Source organism: Schistocerca gregaria, chromosome 1 (assembly GCF_023897955.1).
Source record: "Schistocerca gregaria isolate iqSchGreg1 chromosome 1, iqSchGreg1.2, whole genome shotgun sequence".
In the NCBI taxonomy this organism is placed as follows: Eukaryota; Metazoa; Arthropoda; class Insecta; order Orthoptera; family Acrididae; genus Schistocerca; species Schistocerca gregaria.
The window spans coordinates 1,191,598,839-1,191,615,938 of record NC_064920.1 but is presented as its reverse complement, the minus strand read 5'-3'; the positions used below and the strand labels follow the sequence as shown (position 1 = coordinate 1,191,615,938).

Sequence of the window (17,100 nt, the reverse complement as noted above, 5' to 3'; positions counted from 1 at the left end):
TTCATAGTGAACATCACAGAGATGTTGCAAATGGCCGCCATTGATATTGATGCAGCGCTGTGTTCGATTTAACAGCTCTGCCGGAGGAATAGCAGCTATTACATTTTCAGGAGTCTTCCAGCGCGTGAAGATTATCTGAGCATCCCTGATCCTTCAATTTACCCTACAGATATAAATCACAGGGAAAGAGATGAAACTAGCGAGGTGTCTAGGAGGTTATTCTGCCTACGGTAACTGTTCTCTCCTCGTCATACACCTCACACACTTGTGACAAGTTTGTCAAGGTAGTATGTGTTGTTGCTCTGTCTTGCTGAAAATATCCAGACATCATCTGGGAGTTGATTCACGTACGGATTTAAACACTTTCTGGACGTACTGGTTAGGATAAAGAATTTGATGAAAGAATCGTTTCATGGTGCGGACACCAGACATTGTGCACTCTACACCAATCCTGAGATTATTCAACGATTCTTCAAAGTACTGATGGAAATAGTCTGATGGATAATGGCCCATGTTCTGTGGATTTATATACCAACAAGCCCTCAAATGAAGAAATGAAAAACAGAGGATCCAAAAGTAGTGATTCCAGTTCACTTAGAAACCAAAGTCCCACTTGCACAGATAAACGGCGTCGAAGATTTCGTCGGACTTTGTTCTAGGTCATCCTTCTCCCTAGTAATGATTTTGGGTGATCTAACAAATATGGTACAAGAAAGTCAAACAAAAAGTGCAGCCACCCGTGAGAACTGGTGCTAATTAGCTAATGACTGGCATATCTTGAGGTTGGTCTCAGGGTGAGGGTAAAACAACGATAAAATAATAAAACAAAACATTACACAACTGTAATTGTCATACAGCATAAACGAAAATGTGGTTGCCCATAAGCAGCAGAATAAGTAACCTATAAAAACCTAATGTTAAATAAAACGAGTTAATATCAACGACAAGTGACGCTATGGGTGGGAAATTTGGGGATTGATCTCCTAACAGCTGTAGTGAACTCAATAGCACGTTAGTAGGGAACTTGTCAGAAAAAAACAATGTGCGAAGCGCATCATGGGACTGGAAACAGTAACTGGTGTAAGTGAAGAGACAATTCTCAGTCATTGGCAAATATTAAGTGTCGGAAAGCGACTATAGAGAAAGGGAAGTATGGGCACCATTGTACTACAGTAAAACGACGAGTACCGAGATATTTGCAGGTCAAGTACCACTCGTAATAGAATTGTGCCTAGCAAGCTGCGCACCATTTGTATGATACCGTAAGTTTAAAACCCGCCGCTGAACTTGTGTAGAGAGTTCAATAGCGTAGTAACAGGAATACGGCCGAGCAAAAAACGAGATGCACCAAGCGGTGAGAAGCAATAACTGGAGTTAAGTGGAGAAACAGTTCTCGTTGTTAGTCTGTAGCTAAAACGCCGAGTCAAAAGTGACTATAGTAGGAAAGAAACGTGGTCATCATTGCGTACTTTTGTTACTGTGGAGTAAATACTTCAGGAAATTTTAGTATGGTAGTTAGCTGGATAGGATGGTCATAAATGGAAGGTGCGGGTAGTGTGTCCTATAATTACTGCCTGGCTTTTGGAGGGATTAATCTTAAGGAGCCATTGGTTACACCAGGAGGTAAAGTGGCTGAGGTAGATTTGGAGGGATCGTTGGGGTTTCTGGAGCGTAGGACAGAAGGCGTGGGAAGCAGTGCCGTCAGCACACTGAAGGAGGTGGATGGGAGGACGTCGTTTGGACATTTCAACAGTCACATACATAATTCTCATTTGAAGCTCTAAATCATTCACCAAGAAATACCGGATTGAGTAGATATAATATTTCTCTATAAACAATTAAAGACCAGCATTTGCTAATAAAATTTAAATAACAAAATAGAAATTCGTTTTTGTTCAAAATGCGTTTTTTTACCTCAAATACTTTCCCAAAAACTCTGAAAACGCAATTAAAAGTAAGTTCACTTCCATATCCTGCTTGCTACCATCACAAGCAGAGTGCTGCACTGTAAAGAACGAAGGCTTAGCGCCACCAGCAGACAGCTGCATTGTAAAACAAGGGTGTTCGATCTTTAGACCACGATTTCATATTGCCGTCAATAGATTGCTGCACGGTTGAAAACGTAACAGACTTATAAATTAATTATTTATCCACACTACATCTAAGATTGTGACTTACAGCACACCCTCAAAGCATATATTGCAGCATTTAGAAAAGTTCTCAAGCAACGTTTAAGGAGGGAGAAAGTAAATGCATCGTGTAATTCGCTAGAAACATTATACAAAAAAAACTGTAACCAACTACACCACCACAAAGACACACAACACAATTGTCTTGTTAGGCAAAGAAAGAAAGAATAAGAAGATGTGTCCTACAGCTTGCAAACACACAACCAGAAATACGGTAATAGTGAGAGTTATGACATTTCCAAAGACAATGAGTCGATATCTCAGAAAAACTATTTATCACACATTGAAAGACGTCTCACACTTTGCAAGAACAAATTAAATATTGATGCATCTCATGTATCTGTCTAACACATTAAAATACATGTTTATCGTAAGAATCCGATTTGGAAGCTTCACGCGGGACTCGTTATCTTTGTGCGAGTTCCTTATATATATATATATATATATATATATATATATATATATATATATATATATATATATATATATATATATATATATATATATGAATGCAGAAATGAGTAGCTCGGACGAGGAAGAACTCCTCCTCGCATTAGCGATACGAAATGGCACCAAGAAGAGGAGATGTTGGGTGCACGACATTAATAGCAAGAGAGAAACAAGTTTGTTTGCGTGGCCATCTTCCGCAGCAAGCATATAAATACTTGTTTTGTAAATTAAACTGCCTTTTGCTGCTGCTATTTAGTTTATTTCTCCCATACGCGTTTCGCCTTTTCTTGTTTTAAGGCATCATCAGTGGGATGATGCCTTAAAACAAGAAAAGGCGAAACGCGTATGGGAGAAATAAACTAAATAGCAGCAGCAAAAGGCAGTTTAATTTACAAAACAAGCAAGAGAGAAAGCTTAGGAGAATACCATCGTCTGTGTATTGAACTAGAGTCTGACGAAGATAGGTTCTTCAAGTATTTTCGTATGTCGCGAGAATGTTTCGAGGAACTGCATCTCCTGATAAAAGGGGGCACCGAGAAGTGCACAACGAATTGGAGAAAGCCAATCGATACAAAGCAAAGACTATCCATTTGTTTGGGGTAAGTTTACCATTTGTAGCCTCTTTGTATTTCATACAGAACACATATAAATTATTCCATTTCAGTTTTGCTGTATCGTATGAAAGGTTCGGCTATCCCACAATGTAGTTAGGAAGGGAGTGATAAATTGATCTGCATTGTTTGTGAATACAGCAAAACGATAGTTAACATCTAGTTCCCTATGTCCCACTAGACTGAACTTTCTACTAAATAGATTGTTTTGTTTCATTGTATTCATAACATTGTCACTGAATTTAAACAAACATATCTTTGGTCGTTAACTTGTCTATTCGTTCTACCAGCATAATTTAGTTTAACCTTTTCCAGATACTTGGCTACAGGCGACAGTCAGCAGACCATAGCTTTTTCTTTTCGGTTAGGATGTTCAACGGTCTCAGAAATTGTGAAAGAAGTGTGCCAGGCAATATGCGCTGTTCTACAGCCCAAGTATTTGCCTACTCCTACAACAGAGACGTGGAAGAAATCTGAAGAAGGATTTCTAGAACTTTGGGGGTTTCCGAACTGCATTGGAAGCATAGACGGAAAGCATATCAGGTTAAAATGCCCGAAGGATAGTGGATCCCAGTACTTCTGTTATAAACAATTCTTTTCGCTAGTTCTCCTGGCGATCGTTGATCCATACTACAATTTTACAGTAGTTTACATTGGAAGTTATGGGCGTCACAGTGACAACACTGTTTTTGAGAATTCAGCTTTCTATCAAGAGTATATCAAGGGCAAAAGTATTCTACCTCCAAAGCCACTACTGGGTACAGACAGCCCTGTTCCTCGTGTTTTCGTTGGTGACGAAGGTTTTGCACTTCAGACTTATTTGCTGAGACCACATCCAAAACCTGCAGTAATCAACAATGCAAAGAAGAAGCAATTCAATGCCTGGCTTAGCCGATCACGTCATGTAGTCGAAAATGCCTTTGGTATGTTGGCAACAAAATGGCGCGTATTTTAAGAGCCATAGGAACCGATGTTGAAACTGCAGAACATATTGTTAAAGCGGCTAGCTGTTTACACAATTACGTTATATCAAGTAATAACAAAGAATACCCACCTTCTGAAAGTGAAGAAGAGTGCAAGCCAATACGTGCATTTGTAGATATTGGACCAACTAATCGAAGGTTACCTATTGCTGCAATTCAAGTTCGTGAACATTTTGCTGATTATTTGAACAGAAGATAAACATATTGTTGTGACAAAAGCAATGAAGTTATGATAAACTGCGAAAGGGCTAATATGTGAGAACAGAAAGACTAGCAGATTCTTTAGAAAAGTTCAATGTTTGGTGTATTCCATTTGCTACAGCAATTGGTTTACAAAATATTAATATTATTTCTATACAAGTATAAATAACACAAGTACAGAACTTTTACATATGAAAAATCTGATGTGCTCAAAGTTGTGTGAGGGTGATCTTCTCAGGATCCATGTCCTGACTACATCGTCAGTTGATGTGCCAGTATTTGCACCACCAAATGCAGCGGGTTCACGGAAATCAACGTGGGCCGAGTCTACTGAAAGACTTTGAGAGACATGTGTTGGCTGTTGTTCATCTAATTCCGCGAGCTCAGCCTCTGCAAATAACTGTGCCAGTTGAACTTTAAGCTTAGCTTGTGATCTAACTGTAAGACGTTTGTATGTTTTTGCATAGGTTAAAAATAAATGATCAACTTCGTCATGCTTATCCTTATACTGATGTTTCTCTTGCAAGTAACTAATTATACACTCACCATCAGCACTTGGTCCCTGCTTTCTCATTTTTTTTTAGCGGTTGGCTTCTTTCATGCTGAAGATGGTTCCCAAACCTCTGTGCACTGCTCTTGAGATTCTCCTTCATACTCAAGTGTTAGCAACTCTGGCTGAGGAAAAATTGTGGAGTCTGATGAGTGTTCAGCTGACTGTGAACTTGTCACTTGTGACGGCCTCTCTTTCAGCAAGGAACATTTGATGTTGTTGGTCGTGCTTCCAGAGCACAGTCCATGAACCTCATGTGTTCACTCCACCGCCATGATCTGTACCGTTTCAAGCTCTGGCCGGTGGTGCCTTTTATCATCTTCTTGTGTTTGACGTAGGCATCTCTCAAGTTCCTCCACTTCGTTTTCAAGGTCTCGGCTGCAAATGAACAAATGTACCGGTAATGTATTCTTGTAGATGTATAAAGAAAATAATGACTATGGCAGATGTCTGAAATGGAAACAATCACATTCAAAGAGATCTCTAATGTTAATATCATATGAAAATGCTTCTTATGATATGCTACTATTCCCATTCAAATATGAAACTCTCTTTCCGTAAATGTTCCTCTGGTATTGGGTTTTCGTCCTGTGACAGTTTTCAGTTAGTCTAGCCAGTAATTATTTTCTTTGTCATCAAAGATTTTTTTTCCGTATATATAGCAAGTTGACAAAACCAGAACGGTAGAATTTACACCTGAAGTAGAACATTCTACCATTTCTTGGCAGTAAAACAAATGGGTATTAAAATATTGAGCTATATAAGCATTTGTATGATCCATGTGAACTCTTAACAAGCTGAGACTGTCATAGCAATGGAGACATACGCTGTAGTATCTCATAACGCAATTAACTGCAGAGCAAGACTTGTCGCATTTACGTTGTTACTACAATATCAGATTTGGGTAACAAAATACCTTTTAAGGAAAGATAACCATGACACCTCTGTGACGCTACAAACAATATTCTATTTCTGTGTTACTTAGTCGATAAATTCTTAAGTGACTGTAAATGTTAACCAAACAACGATGTTTCGGATTCTGCCTGACTCACGTAGTACTGTCACCGTCAGAGGGTGGTACTGGCCACAAGTCCCACCGCCACACTTCCAAAGTGAATTGCAGTGACCCAGTCACTGCCCTGTGGATAAATTTACTGTGGTAAAATTATTCTCATAATATCGGAAATATTACTTTAATTTGTATCATGAAAGAGTTGCGTGGAATAGTATCTTCTGTTATTAGCGTTAAACACAAGCGTGGGAATAACACACGACCTCAAAATATACAACGTGGGGAGAGACAATGAATTTTCGTTTAAATGGAACACTATTATCATACATCAAGACCGATTTTAACAAAGGTGACGGTTCTTTTTCTTTCCACATTCTATGTGTAGCTTTCCATTATGATGGCATTGTTGCTTACACACTTCCAGCTCCTTTAAGTTATAATATACACTAGATAAATTCCAGTACTTAATAATATACTTTACTACATTTTTGCTTTTGTGGAACTTAAAAGTTTGCTAAAATATTAACCATTTTGATCCAGTTTAGCAGCTGTATCCTTCCAGCCTTCTTCAGAATGTTCTTGTAATCAGGATCGCGTGTATCATACAAAAAGTTGTATTCTCTCACCTCCTCTATAAGTCTTCCTGTGTCCAAGAGCGGCAAGACAAAACCAACCTCACGCCGCCGCTTCCAGTGTGACAACAGAGCAGTTGTATGCGCCAACAGAGCAGCCGCTTTGGCTTGCCGCGAATCTGTAATCTGTGACAAGCCGGCGGCGGCCGGTGCGTCAGGCCGGTTGGCGGTGCGCCAGAGCCTCACTCTGTGTGACCGCCGCCATCCAAAAACGCGCGATTCAACAATGCGGTCTGCCTTCTGCGGTTCAAGGCCACAGGCCGGACGGCCTGGCCGGATTCTGTCTGGCCAGGCCTTAAGTCCGATGTCTTCCCTAATATAAACTTCCGTTCAATCTTTCACCCAATTTTCCTCTTCTCACATCGTCACTGTTGCCGAGGCTCGGGTGGGGGATGCTTCGTGCAAAACTTTCAGAAGTGCAGGTGGAGGCGAAGGACCCTTCCCTCCCCTCCCCTCCCCTGCCATCTCACGATTCCTGGAATGGCCTTGGAAACAAGAAAGTGGTGATACTGAAAGTCAGCGAATTATTTTCACTTGCAGCTTGCGTCATTTTGCGGAAGCTGAAAGTGCTGCTGTAATACTGCCTCAAAGGTCAACAGTTGAAGGTTAGCTCGTACCTGCAGTGCCCCACTACTAATGTAGCTAGCGACGTTCACATACGCAGTATGTAATAAGTACAGTAAATTTGACTACCTGACCGTGAATGAGTAAGGGCTCATTAACTGTAATCACTAGGGCATTTTAAGAATGGAGCACTTTAAGAATAGAATATGTATACGTTATTATTTACATATTACTAACCACCTGTAGCAAAAATAAATCGCCACTTGTAGGTTGTAGATGGTTTAGTATCTGCAGTAATAAATAGTGAACTACCTGGTAATACAAGTGGCTAACCACCTAGAACTGAATTGCTTCAGCACTCATAACAGTAGCTACAGTACCTAAAAACTGTAGATACCTAAAAACCTGTAACTATAGATGATCGATCAACATACTAAAAATCTGTGTTGTAAAAGAACTAGCTTTATGTAAAAGATGAGCCAAACAGTAGAAGGTTGAGTAATTGTAGCTGTGAATAGTTATGTAAATGTAACTGTACATAGCTAGGTAACAGCGTACGCCCAAGTTGTAGTGTGTAAAATACTGCTAAGGTTTTGGTGGTTATAAATAACAAATTAACGATCGTCTGAGTACAGTGATTTACTGCAAATTATTGAAACTAACGTCCACTTGCCAATCGACTGACTACAGCAAACAAGTAGCTACAGTAGCGACTGCAACCTACCAATTCACAATGTTCTACACATGAACATTAATAGGTTCATGTAATTAACTATCTACATTTAGAGAATCCAATTGTATATCAGAGGATGGCTGTACAGCACTGCAATCGTAATAGACCAATAATAAGAAAAACGTGTTGGAGGCCAGGGGTGGGGGGAACTGAGGATGGGAGGGGGAAGATTGGTTCTGAATACAGAGAAAAGAGCGAAGAAACAGAGAAGCTAAACTGTATGAGCGAAACGTAAGATGTCAATTAGGGAGGGGGGAGACGTGTGATACGGCAGTAAACTGGATGGGAATGGGTCGGTGCTTCCCTGCTGACCTCATTACAGCTGTTTGGGGATCGGTTTGGAAATTTCCTATCCATAGCACCACTTGCCGAGACGAACGAACGCGCCAACAGCGGTAGCAGCAGCAGCAGTTGTCTGATACACAGTAACTTAGTTTAATTTCTGTTTTCTTTTTTCACGTGCTTTTGCAAAGAAGTGCCTGTGTAAGGCGGCTTCCTAGCGTAATTTTCCCGTCTCTTGAAGCTTCACGTCACGACACTGAGTTTAAATCTCGTGCTGGTGCACAGCATATAGTTTACATCAGTGCATTCTAGTTTGCATACTTATCTCGTGCAGTACTTTGGGTAAGCAGAGTTATTAGAAAGAGGTTACAGTAGATACGTCGACTTCAGTAGAGAAACTTATTTCTGTTTCAGTAGATAAACTTATTTCTGTTTAACAGCTTGCAGTTTCAGGGTATAGTGAGAAATCTGCAGAGCATTTTTTAGAGTTTCTTTATTCTCCTCGTTATATTTTACGTACATTCCAAACTCAGTCTCTATTTTTTACACACGATATGTCTAGAGACTGTGCTAGTTGTGAGCAGACACAAGGAGAATTAGCCGACCGGCCGACATGCTTCTGGCTGATGCTCAAAGTTGCGGTGACATTGGGGCGCTGGTGACGAGACGTACGACACCTTTGGTGCTTTTGGTCCGTCCTCACTCGAGAGTGGGTGGCAGACAGTGGCGGGTTCGCGTATCACTGTGTGGAAGGCGAAAGAGGGAGCAGGTCGCGCGGCTGGTTCCCTACGGCTTAGCAACAGGTACGAGATGCTACCCAGTGTTGATGATAACTCTGAGCCAGCACGGGATGCCTCTCCTGTTGGGCCAGCGGCCGACTTTTTTGCCGAGCCCGGACAAGTGCAAGGGTGGCGCTTGTTATTCGGAACTCCAATGTTAGGCGGGTGATGGAGCCCCTCGGGGGAATAGCAGACAAGGTGGAAAAGGGTACCAGTGTGCACTCGGTATGTTTGCCGGGGGGTCTCGTCCGTGATGTGGAGGGAGGCCCTGCCGGCGGCTATCGAGCGCGCTGGGTGCACCGGCTGCATGTACTGGCACATGACGGCACGAATGACGCCTGCCGCATGGGTTCTGAGGCCATCCTTGGCTCCTTTCGGAGGAAGGCTGATTTGGGGAAGGCGACTAGCATCGCACGTGAGGTGCATGCTGTCTGTTTGTAGCATCGTACGCAGGGTTCATCGCGGTCCTCTGGTTTGGAGCAGAGTGGAAGGTCTAAACCAAAGGCTCAGATGTTTCTGCGACCTTATCGGATGCGAATTTGTCGACCTCTGCTGTCGAGTGCAGAATTTTAGGGTTCCCCTTAATACTACACTACGAGCAGGAAGCGGTTACTAGGGTAGCGGGGTACGTGTGGCGTGCACAAGAAATCCTGCGAGACTCAGCTCGCTCTGTTCCCCTATGAGTTCCACAGAGCCGTTGACAAAGCCGTTCAGGTTGATGTAGTATTGCTTGACTTCTGGAGGGCATTTGACGCCGTCCCGCACTGCAGTTTAGATAAACAAATGCGAGCTTATCGAGTATCGGAGCAGATTTGCGGCTGGATTCAAGACTTTCTTGCTGATAGAACTCGACACGTCGCTCTAACCGCAACAAAATCGACATATGTAAAGTTAATTTCGGAATCCACCAAGGAAGTGTGATAGGACCGTTACTGTTTACAATGTGTATAAACGATCTAGTGGAAAGCGTCGGATGCTGTTTAAGGCTGTTCGCAGATGATGCGATTGTCTACAACGAAGTAGAAACGCCAGAAGATAGTAAGAATTTGCAGAACGACCTGCAGAGGATTGATTACCGTGGCAGGCTCTGGCAGTTGACCCTGAACGTAAATAAATATAACATATTGCACATACGTCGGAAAATAAATCCACTTCCGTACAGCTACACTATTGATGACAAACTGCTAGAAATAGTGTCTAAGGTAAAATATCTACGATTAACTATCCAGAGCGACCTTACGTGGAATGACGGCGTAAAACAGATAGTGGAAAAAGCAGATGCCAGATTCAGATTCATAGGAAGAAACTGAAAAAAAAGTAACTCATTCACGAAGGAAGTGGCTTAAAGGAACTTGTTCGACCGATTCTTGAGTATTGTTCATCTATCTGGGATCGCTACCAGGCAGAACTCAAAAAATGGTTCAAACGGCTCTGAGCACTATGCGACTTAACTTCTGAGGTCATCAGTCGCCTAGAACTTCGAACTAATTAAACCTAACTAACCTAAGGACATCACATACATCCATGCCCGAGGCAGGATTCGAACCTGAGACCGTAGCGGTCGCTCAGTTCCAGACTGTAGTGTCTAGAACCGCACGGCCACTCCAGCTGGCCCAGGTAGGACTGATGGAGGAGATAGAGAAGATCCAATGAAGAGTGGCGTGTTTCGTCACGGGACCGTTTAGCTGGCGAGAGAGCGTTACGGAGATGCTAAAGAAACTCCACTGGCAGATGTTACAAGAGAGGCATTGTGCATCACGGAGAGATTTTCTATTGAAATTTTGGAACAGCACGTTTCAGGAGGAGTTGGACAACATATTACTTCCCCCACATATATCTCACGTATTGACCACGAGGAGAAAATTGGAGAAATTAGAGCCAATACATAGGATTACCGACAATCATTCTTCCCACTATTTGCAAGTGGAACAGGGTTGGAGGGACCAGATAGTGGTACCGGAAGTACCCTCTGCCACACCGCATTAGGTGGCTTGACGGAATATGATGTAGATTTTATGGATGTAATCAAGGGCTGTAAGTAGAACCCTCTGTCATTAATATAAATGATATTTAATCTATTACAAATAAGGACCTTCTTGTTCCATATTTAGTTTTCAGTCAATTACTTTAAACTATTTCAGGTGGCTTAGTGGCTTCACATAGATAATGTTTTTATATCAAACTGTACCCATATTTTTCACCACTGAAACTAAGGGAACTCAGCACCAGACCTGGATCAAAGAAATGGTCAATCTTAACAGGCAATTAAATTCAGCAGGTGGATTTGATTACATTCAACACTGCTGCATTCACAAAGATTAGATTAGATTAGTTTTTCGTTCCATAGATCCGTGTTGAGGACATCCTCGTGGATGTGGAACATGTCACATTTTTCATTTTTTATTTTTTTAGTCTGAAATATCAATACTAATAGTATAAATATATACAGAACATCATTTGTTTCTATTAAAAAATTCGTCAATGGAGTAGAAGGAGTTGGCCACTAGTAAGTCTTTCAGGCTCCTTTTAAACTGATTCTATTTTTAACTAAATTTTTTATGTTTGCTGGCAAATTATTGAAGATGAGTGTTCCTGAGTAGTGAACCCCTTTTTGAACTACAGTAAGTGCTTTTAAGTCCTTGTGCGGATCATTTTTGTTCCTGGTATTGTATGTATGAACTGAGCTGTTTGTTGGAAAAAGAGCTATATTATTTAGGACAAATTTCATTAAGGAGTAAATATACTGAGAGGCAGTAGTTAGTATACCCAGTTCTTTGAAGAGGTTTCTACAAGACCTCCGTGAGTTTACTCCACAAATAATACATATTACACGCTTTTGGACTCTGAAAACTTTTCTTTGGCTTGAAGAGTTACCCCAAAATATTATACCATATGACATTATGGAATGAAAGTAGGCAAAGTATGCAAGCTTTTTCACGTTTTTGTCGACTATGTATGCTAATACTCGAATTGCAAATGTTGTTGTTGTTGTTGTCTTCAGTCCTGAGACTGGTTTGATGCAGCTCTCTATGCTACTCTATCCTGTGCAAGCTTCTTCATCTCCCAGTACCTACTGCAACCTACATCCTTCTGAATCTGCTTAGTGTATTCATCTCTTGGTCTCCCTCTACGATTTTTACCCTCCACGTTGCCCTCCAATGCTAAATTTGTGATCCCTTGATGCCTCAAAACATGTCCTACCAACCGATTCCTTCTTCTAGTCAAGTTGTGCCACAAACTTCTCTTCTCCCCAATCCCATTCAATACCTCCTCATTAGTAACTTGATCTATCCACCTTATCTTCAGCATTCTTCTGTAGCACCACATTTCGAAAGCTTCTATTCTCTTCTTGTCCAAACTAGTTATCGACCATGTTTCACTTGGCTACACTCCAAACAAATACTTTCAGAAACGACTTCCTGATACATAAATCTATATTCAATGTTAACAAATTTCTCTTCTTCAGAAACGCTTTCCTTGCCATTGCCAGTCTACATTTTATATCCTCTCTACTTCGACCATCATCAGTTATTTTACTCCCTAAATACCAAAACTCCTTTACTACTTTAAGTGTCTCATTTCCTAATCTAATTCCCTCAGCATCACCCGATTTAATTTGACTCCATTCCATTATCCTCGTTTTGCTTTTGTTGATGTTCATCTTATATCCTCCTTTCAGGACGCTGTCCATTCCGTTCAACTGCTCTTCCAAGTCCTTTGCCGTCTCTGACAGAATTACAATGTCATCGGCGAACCTCAAAGTTTTTACTTCTTCTCCATGAATTTTAATACCTACTCCAAATTTTTCTTTTGTTTCCTTTACTGCTTGCTCAATATACAGATTGAATAACATCGGGGAGAGGCTACAACCCTGTCTCAATCCTTTCCCAACCACTGCTTCCCTTTCATGCCCCTCGACTCTTATGACTGCTATCTGGTTTCTGTACAAATTGTAAATAGCCTTTCGCTCCCTGTATTTTACCCCTGCCGCCTTCAGTATTTGAAAGAGAGTATTCCAGTCAACATTGTTAAAAGCTTTCTCCAAGTCTACAAATGCTACAAACAAAGGTTTGCCTTTTCTTAATCTTTCTTCTAAGATAAGTCGTAAGGTCAGTATTGCCTCACGTGTTCCACCATTTCTATGGAATCCAAACTGACCCTCCCCGAGGTCCGCATCTACCAGTTTTTCCATTCGTCTGTAAAGAATTCACGTTAGTATTTTGCAGCTGTGACTTATTAAACTGTTAGTTCGGTAATTTTCACATCTGTCAGCACCTGCTTTCTTTGGAATTGGAATTATTATATTCTTCTTTAAGTCTGAGGGTATTTCGCCTGTCTCATACATCTTGCTCACCAGCTGGTAGAGTTTTGTCATGACTGGCTCTCCCGAGGCCGTCAGTAGTTCTAATGGAATGTTGTCTACTCCTGGGGCCTTGTTTCAACTCAGGTCTTTCAGTGCTCTGTCAAACTCTTCACGCAGTATCTTATCTCCCATTTCGTCTTCATCTACATCCTCTTCCATTTCCATAATATTGTCCTCAAGTACATCGCCCTTGTATAAACCTTCTATATACTCCTTCCACCCTTCTGCCTTCCCTTGTTTGCTTAGAACTGGGTTGCCATCTGAGCTCTTGATATTCATACGCGTGGTTCTCTTCTCTCCAAAGGTTTCTTTAATTTTCCTGTAGGCAGCATCTATCTGACCCCTAGTGAGATAAGCCTCTACATCCTTACATTTGTCCCCTAGCCATCCCTGATTAGCCATTTTGCACTTCCTGTCGATCTCATTTTTGAGACGTTTGTATTCCTTTTTGCCTGCATCATTTACTGCATTTTGATATTTTCTCCTTTCATCAATTAAATTCAATATTTCTTCTGTTACCCAAGGATTTCTAGCAGCCCCCGTCTTTTTACCTACTTTATCCTCTGCTGCCTTCACTACTTCATCCCTCAAAGCTACCCATTCTTCTTCTACTGTGTTTCTTTCCCCCATTCCTGTCAATTGTTCCCTTATGCTCTCCTTGAAACTCCATACAACCTCTGGTTCTTTCAGCTTATCCAGATCCCATGTCCTTAAATTCCCACCTTTTTGCAGTTTCTTCAGTTTTAACCTACAGGTCATAACCAGTAGATTGTGGTCAGAGTCCACATCTGCCCCTGGAAATGTCCTACAATTTAAAACCTAATTCCTAAAGCTCTGGAATTGCAAATACAGATTTGTTAAGGCGTTTCTGCAGTTCTGTGGTGTGCTACTCTGAACTGAATTTATTATCAAGTTGTAATCCCAGGATTTTAAGACTGTCAACCTCTTCTACCTGCTCTTCTTCATACTTTATGCACATGCTGGGTGGAAACCTCTTACAGGTTCTGAATTGCATATAGTGAGTCTTTTTGAAGTTTAATGTCAGTGAGTTGGCTTTAAACCATTTATTAATATCTATGGAAATATCATTAGCAGATCTTTCTAGAACTACAATCAACATACTATTTATTGCAATACTTGTGACATCTGCAAACAAAACGAACTCCGCTTCTGGCAGTGTAACTGATGAGAGATCATTAATGTACACAAGAAAAAGCAATGGCCCTAAGATGGATCCTTGTGGGACCCCACATGTAATTTCTTCCCATTCTGATGATGACTGATGACTTAATTCACTAGTCCCTTGCACTGACACCCTTTGTTTCCTGTTAGCGAGGTATGACTTGAACCATTTTGCAGCACTGCCTGTGACACCATAGAATTCTAATTTATTTAAAAGGGTTTTGTGGTTTACACAATCGAATGCCTTTGACAAATCACAGAAAATACCTGCTGCTTGTAACTTGTTATTTAATGAATTAAGTACATTTTCACTGTAGGTGTAAATAGCCTTTTCAATATCAGAAACCTTCAGAAATCAAAATTGTGTTCTTGATAATGTGTTATTTGTGGTCAGATGGTTGAGAAGCTGCCTGTAGATTACTTTTTCTAAAATATTTGAGAATGCAGGCAAAAGTGAAATCGGTCTGTAGTTTGATGGCATCTCTTTATCCCCTTTCTTGAATAGAGGCTTAACATCTGCATATTTCAGCCAGTCGGGAAATGTCCCAGTTATAATTGACTGGTTACACAAGTAAGTTAGAATTGTACTTAACTCACAAGAACATTCCTTAATTAACTTTGTTGATATTTCATCGTAACCACTAGAATGCTTTGTTTTTAAAGATTTTCTTATGGAAGGTATTTCTTTTAGTGATGTGAGTGACATATTCATGTACCTGAAGCTATTTGTAAAGGCTAGTTTGAGATATTCAAGAGCATTATTTACTGATCCTGACAATCCTATTCTATCAGTAACGGATATAAAGTACTTGTTAAATAGATTTGCCACACTATGCCCATCGGTTACTAATGTGTCATCTACCCTTAGTGCTATTTGCTCCTGTTCCTTTCTGGTTCTACCAGTCTCCTCTTTCACTATATCCCATATTGTTTTTATTTTGTTCCCTGACATTGCTATCTTCTTCTCGTAGTGTATTTGTTTAGATGCCTGAATTACTTTTTTTAATATTTTACAGTATTCCTTGTATTTAGCTAAATCATCAGCATTGGAGCTATTCTTGGTCGACAGATACATTTTCCTTTTTGTCTTACAGGAAATCTTTATTCCTTGGGTGATCCATGGTTTTATTATAGACTTCTGTTTAATTTGAGTAACTTTTAGAGGAAAACAGTTTTCAAACATGGTACTGACATTGTTCATGAATGTGTTATATTTTTCATTCATGTCATGAGCACTATAAACATCTTTCCAGTTCATATCTTTGAGCAGTTTTCTAAAACACACAATTTTTGGTTGATTGAATACTCTCCTGTACTCAGATTTAGCAGTCTTGATAATCTGCTTAGAATTTACATCTAAAACAAGGAGCTGCATGTCATGATGTCATAGTCCATATATTACAGGTTTTATGATGTGATTTTGTTCCTTTGATTTGTCTATAAAAATGTTATCAAGGGCTGTCCTTGAGGATTTAGTGATCCTAGTTGGAAAGTTTACAGTGTGAGTTAGATTGAAAGACAACATTACTAACTGCAGTAAATGTTTACTGGAAGATTGAATAAGAAAATCTGTATTAAAGTCACCAGCAATCAAAATTTCTTTGTTTCTTACTGTTAAGTAACCCAAAAGAGCTTCTAGATGATTTATGAATAGATTATAATTTCCTGCAGGTGCTCGGTAAATAGTTACTATTATATAGGATCTGTTATGGAACTCTACTTCTGTTGCACATGCTTCTAGATGCTGCTCTAAACAGAATTTATTAATGTCAATGTTCTTGAATTTATGGCAGTTTTTAATGAATGTGGCAACTCCTCCTCCCTCCATATCTACTCTGCAGAAGTAGGAAGCTAGCTTAAATCCTGAAATGTCTAACATATCTATACCAGTGGTCACTTGATGTTCAGAGAGGCAGATTATGTCAATTTCGTTAGATGAATTCATTTCATCGATACAAATGAGTAGTTCATCAACTTTATTTCTGAGTCCCAGAATGTTCTGGTGTAATAAAGATAACTGATACTGCATACTGATGCGATTATAACTGCTTTGGTGAAGATGAACTGGCAGTTTCTGATTACTTTCTGTTAAACATTGTTTAAATGGAGGCTGTATGCTAAAATCTGACTCCTGTTCATCTATTTTCTCAAACTGAGTCTGTCTGCCAATCTCTCCCTCTGACACCTGTGACCACTGGTATTTTACCACTTGCGACAGTGTCCCCCCTTAAGTTTTCTGCAATCAACCCAGACAGTTTTCCCTTCCCTTTCCTAGTGTAGTCCCTCCAATCAATAGCATCCACAGGAATCAAACCAATATTGGACCCTATATCCATCCTAAGCAGCCACTCCAAGTTCACCCTCCCTACAAAAGTGTTCAAATGAGGCTGATCATGGCGTCTCAACACAGACACAAATCCCACACTCGTATGCTTCGTTGCTGATGCTATCTTCACCAGGTCACTCTCTATGGAATATTCAGTCTCTCTGTCAATGCTGTTTCCCGGACCACCCACTATAACCACGGCATCCTCCTTCGTGAAATCCTCGCATAGAGAACCTATATCCT

General features: G+C 40.4%; 1 protein-coding gene across 3 annotated transcripts in view; it reads left to right on the top strand.

Moving 5' to 3' along the window:
* LOC126284526 (uncharacterized) overlaps positions 1-17,100 on the top strand; it is a 270,111-nt gene that overhangs the window by 171,870 nt on the left and 81,141 nt on the right. The gene's annotated exons all lie outside the window — the stretch shown is intronic.